The following is a 6,000-nucleotide window of genomic DNA, read 5'->3' as shown; positions in this document are numbered from 1 at the left end:
GGACAGACTGATCTAGGGGGATTGTACTGGGAGACAGACTGACCTGGGAGATTGTACTATGGTACAGACTGATCTAGGGGGATTGTACGGATTGTACTGGGAGACAAACTGACCTAGAGGGATTGTACTGAGAGACAGACTGACCTGGGTGATTGTACTAGGGTACAGACTGATCTAGGGGGATTGTACGGATTTTACTGGGAGACAAACTGACCTAGAGGGATTGTACTGAGAGACAGACTGACCTGGGGGATTGTACTGGGAGACAGATTGTATTGGGAGATAGACTGACCTAGAGGGATTATACTGGGAGACAGACGGACCTTGGGGATTTTACTGGGAGACAGATTGACCTAGGGGGATTGTACTGGGGGACAGACTGACCTGAGGGATTGTACTGGGGGGCAGGCTGACCAGGGGGTTTTTACTGGGGATAGACTGACCTGAAAGATTGAACTAGGGGACAAACTGACCTGGGGGATTGTATAGATTGTGCTGGGAGACAAACAGACCTAGATGGATTGTATTTGGGGACAGACAGTCCTGGGGGATTGTACTGGGGGACAGACAATGTTTTGGCAGAAGGGATTTCTCCATCCACCTAATTTGTGGGCTCACTGGCTGAGCAGGAGAAAACTAACTGTATATTAACAAAGTCCTGCACTATATACAGTATATACAGTGCATTTATAAAGTATTCAGCCCCCCCTTCTCTTTTTTTAATGTTGCTATGTTCCAGCCTGATACTACAGTTGTTTAAATTAATTTTTTTCTCATTAATCTAGCTGATCAGCCAAAGCCTACCACCAAGCACTGGTTGATGGGCTTTCCCAAAGAGAGACCTCCCCCAAGAATCAGGGGAGGAAGAAACCTGAGGGCCACACATCCTCCCCCTAGACATCATAGCAATCCCGAGGAACCACACACAAAAAAACACACACAAAAAAGACAAAACAGTGGAGAAAATAAATAAATAAATAAGTGGCCTTGCAATTGTGCCCTGAGGCTGTAGCAAAAAAATTGTCCTAGACTTAGCCAAAAGGCATAGTCTTAAAAGGCGCAGTGAAGAAAAAGTGTTTGAAACAGTGACCATGTGCACTTTTCACACGTGGGATCCCACCCCCATGTGTTACTAAGAGCACCCCTGGGGCGACCACTCCAAGGAGGCACTGCTCTGAGGACTCTCTGCCTCCCCAGCCTCTGGCCAGACACGGTAGACCCATTCAGATCAGGAGGAACTAGGCCTCTCCATTTTTTTTCCCGGGCCTCAACAGCCTCAGTTTCTGTTTCAGTAGGTACTAGCCTTCACAGCCCCCATCATACCAGCAGGGGTACTATACAGACAGCCATCCTCACCAAAAGGCAAGAATGATGGCGGAGCACCCTTACTGGACACTGATAAGAACAGATGCTACACTTGATCTACGCCAAAAGGATACTCCTGCACTACATATTGTACATTTGATTTCTCTCCAAAGTGTTCATTGTCTCAATATTTACTGGTAGTTGAGCAGTCCCTGACTTTTTTAGGGCTCGTTCACACTAGGCTGTTTTGCCAACGCTTGCCAAACGCCCCTATAGCGTTTGGCAAGCGTTGGTCCGGTGTTGGCCCCACAAACGCCTATAATGCATTTGAGTGGTGTTACCGCTCCGCAAACACCCCGCAACCGCGTCGCAACCGCACCGCAAACGCCGGCCGGGCGTTTGCGGAGCGGCACCATAGACGAGAATAGGAGGCTTGAAAGCCTCCTGACTCGACCAGAGGCGTCCGTTTTGCCGCGACGCAACGCGACGCGACGCAAACGCTCCTGTTAGAACAGCACCATGTGCTGTAATGTGCAGAATTGGCAGAGGCGTTTGGGAAGCGGTAAAAACGCTTCCCAAACGCCTCTCTGCCGCCTGCACACAAGGCTAGTGTGAACGTAGCCTTACTTGTGGCACAGCAATCTAAGCATATTGTATTGGTACAAGAATGCTTTGTTTTATTTAATCATGCCCCTTTAAACCTCTCTTACTACTAACACAATTTGGCCAAACCCACACCTCCATCCTGTACACACAGAGCCATCTTCGTCCTGTACACAGAGCCATCTCCATCCTTTACACAGAGCCATCTCCATCCTTTACACAGAGCCATCTCCATCCTGTACACAGAGCCATCTCCGCTCTATACACCGAGTCATCGCCGTTCTGTACACCGAGTCATCGCTGTCCTATACACAGAGTCATCGCCATCCTGTACACAGAGTCATCGCCGTCTTGTACTCAGAGCCATCTCTGTCCTGTACACAGAGCCATCTCCGTCCTGTACATAAAGTCATCTCCGTTATGTACACAGAGTATGTGCACGGCATATAACTGAACCTATTTTAAACAGTGGTAGTCTGGATGGGTATTTGGGTACAATGTAGTAAGTCACCCACTCATCCTTGTTTGTGTCTTTGGAAAGCTGGAACTGCTTCCAGTCATGGACAGCTGAAAATTGTGCTTAGAAGTTCATTCTTGTCCGTAGAAAAAGGACCTATCAGTGGCTGGTCACATGCTGAAATGATTTTGTGTGCTGTTGTAAGCACTTGCATTACAATCACATTACAGTCAAGTGACACTTGAATCTGTCACATCGTTTGGTATAATCATGGCATGGTGGACATACTGCAGGATGAACGCATACATTACAGTCTGATTGTTCAATGTTCATTTTGAAACTATGGAATGCAAGGGCCCACCCAGCTGGATAAAAAATGTATGTATTGTTTATGTAGGCCCGTGTACTACATAGTTTTAAGCAAATCTTAAGAGGATGATGTACAGGATGGTATATAAGAGAGGAACATGTATAAATAGAATGGTATATAAGAGAGGTATATGGATGAATAGAATGGTATATAAGAGAGGTAAATGGATGAATAGGATGGTATATAAGGGAGGAACATGGATGAATAGAATGGTATATAAGAGAGGTATATGGATGAATAGGATGGTATATAATAGAGGTATATGGATGAATAGGATGGTATATAAGAGAGGAATATAGATGAATATATAAGAGAGGTACAATGATTATTATTATACAGGATTTATATAGCGCCAACAGTTTGCGCAGGTCTTTATAATATAAGGGAGACAGTACAATTACAATACATTTCAGTACAGAAGGAATAGAAGGGCCCTGCTCGTGGAGCTTACAACCTAAAGGATGGGGGAGGTGGTAGCTGTAGGCGATGTTCCGATGGAGGTGGCTCAAGTACAGTTCTTAGGTGGAGGTGGGGTAGGCTTCCCTGAATAAGTGAGTTTTCAAAGATCGCCTAAAAGCTGACAGGGTGGGGGCTGACCGGACACACTGCGGTAGGGAGTTCCAGAGGATGGGAGAGGCTCTGGAGAAGTCCTGACCAGTAAGGAGGGAGTTGCAGTAATCAAGGTGGGATAAAACCATGGAGTGGATAAGCTGCTTTGTGGTGTCATTGGTCTGAAAGGGGTGGATTTTGTAAATGTTCCGGAGGTTGAGGTGGCAGGATTTAGCCAGTGATTGGATGTGGGGCCCAAAGGAGAGGTCAGAGTCTAGGATTACACCTAGCACCCTGACATGAAAGGAAGGACCAATGGTTGTGTTGTTGATCTTAATGGTAAAGTAAAGAAAGGGGGATCGGGGAGGAGGAAATATTACAAGCTCGGTTTTGAAAAAAGATTGAGTTTAAGGTAGTGATGTGACATCCATGCTGATATGTCACTTAGTAAATTTGTGATACGTGAGGAGATTGAGAGGGTGAGCTGGGGAGTGGAGAGATAGATGTGGGTGTCATCAGCATAAAGGTGGTATTGGAAGCCATGGGAGGTTATCAATTGGCCCAGGTAAGAGGTGTAGAGAGAGAAAAGGAGGGGCCCAAGGACAGAGCATTGGGGTACCCCAACGGAAAGAGGGAGAGGAGCGGAGGAGGAGGAGTTGTATGTGACACTGAAAGTGCGCTGAGAAAGGTAAGAGGAGAACCAGGAGAGAGCAGAGTCACGGAGGCCAATGGAGTGGAGTTTACTCAGGAGGGGCAGGTGGTCGACTGTGTCAAGGGCAGTGGAAAGGTCAAGGAGTATGAGTATGGTGTAATGGCCATTGGTTTTGGCAGTTAGTAGGTCGTTAGTGAGTTTTAGTAGGGTAATTTCAGTGGAATGTTGCTGGCGGAAGCCAAACTGTAAGGGATCAAGAAGGTTGTTGTTAGTGAGGTAGCAGTTCATGGGGTTGTGAACATGGCTCTTGAGAAGCTTGGAGGCAAACGGGAGCAGGGAGAAGTTATTCAAACAGGTGGGGTCCAGTGAGAGTTTTGTAAGTATGGGGGTAACCAGTGCATGTTTGAGCAGGGAGGGAAAGGTGCCCATGGAGAGTGTGAGGTTGAAGATGTAGGTTAGAGAGTTTAGGATAGAGCAGGGAGGAGGTTACAATAATCATGAGGGAACAGGATCCAGGGGACAGGTGGTGAAGTGAGCCTTGGAAAGGAGTTCAGTAACTTCCTCGGTGGTAACAGGGTCGAAGGAGGAGAGTGTTGAGTGTGGTGTTGAGCCTGGTATGTTGGTTGGAGGAGGAAGCTTGACATTGGAGCTCTCATTGCGAATTGTGTCATGGATGAATAGGATAATATATAAGAGAGGTATAGGGATGAATAGGATGGTATATAACAGAGGAACAAGGATGAATAGGATGGTATACAGTATAAGAAAGGTACCTGGATGAATAGGATGGTATATAAGAGAGGTACATTGATGAATAGGATGATATATAAGAGAGGTATAGAGATGAATAGGATGGTATACTGTATAAGAGAGGTACATGGATGAATAGGATGGTATATAAGAAAGGTACATTGATGAATAGGATGATTTATAAGAGAGGTATAGGGATGAATAGGATGGTATATAACGGAGGAACAAGGATAAATAGGATGGTATATAAGAGAGGTACATGGATGAATAGGATGATATATAAGAGAGGTATAGGGATGAATAGGATGATTTATAAGAGAGGTATAGGGATGAATAGGATGGTATATAACGGAGGAACAAGGATAAATAGGATGGGATATAAGAGAGGTACATGGATGAATAGGATGATATATAAGAGAGGTATAGGGATGAATAGGATGGTATATAACGGAGGAACAAGGATAAATAGGATGGTATATAAGAGAGGTACATGGATGAATAGGATGATATATGAGAGGTATAGGGATGAATAGGATGGTATATAACGGAGGAACAAGGATAAATAGGATGGTATATAAGAGAGGTACATGGATGAATAGGATGATATATAAGAGAGGTATAGGGATGAATAGGATGGTATATAACGGAGGAACAAGGATAAATAGGATGGGATATAAGAGAGGTACATGGATGAATAGGATGATATATAAGAGAGGTATAGGGATGAATAGGATGGTATATAACGGAGGAACAAGGATAAATAGGATGGTATATAAGAGAGGTACATGGATGAATAGGATGATATATGAGAGGTATAGGGATGAATAGGATGGTATATAAGAGAGGTAAATGGATGAATAGGATGATATATAAGAGAGGTATAGGGATGAATAGGATGGTATATAAGAGAGGTATAGGGATGAATAGGATGGTATATAAGAGAGGTAAATGGATGAATAGGATGATATATAAGAGAGGTATAGGGATGAATAGGATGGTATATAAGAGAGGTATAGGGATGAATAGGATGGTATATAAGAGAGGTACATGGATGAATAGGATGATAAATAAGAGAGGTACAGGGATGAATAGGATGGTATATAAAAGAGGTAAATGGATGAATAGGATGATATATAAAGAGGTATAGGGATGAATAGGATGGTATATAAGAGAGGTATAGGGATGAATAGGATGGTATATAAGAGAGGTATAGGGATGAATAGGATGATTTATAAGAGAGGAATAGGGATGAATAGGATGGTATATAAGAGAGGTATAGGGATGAATAGGATGGTATAATAGAGGTATAGGGAT

The sequence above is a fragment of the Staurois parvus genome, unplaced genomic scaffold (genome assembly GCF_062004578.1).
Source record: "Staurois parvus isolate SC_StPar_1 unplaced genomic scaffold, SC_StPar_1.0 ptg000017l, whole genome shotgun sequence".
Classification (NCBI taxonomy): domain Eukaryota; kingdom Metazoa; phylum Chordata; class Amphibia; order Anura; family Ranidae; genus Staurois; species Staurois parvus.
This window is presented reverse-complemented; position numbering follows the sequence as displayed.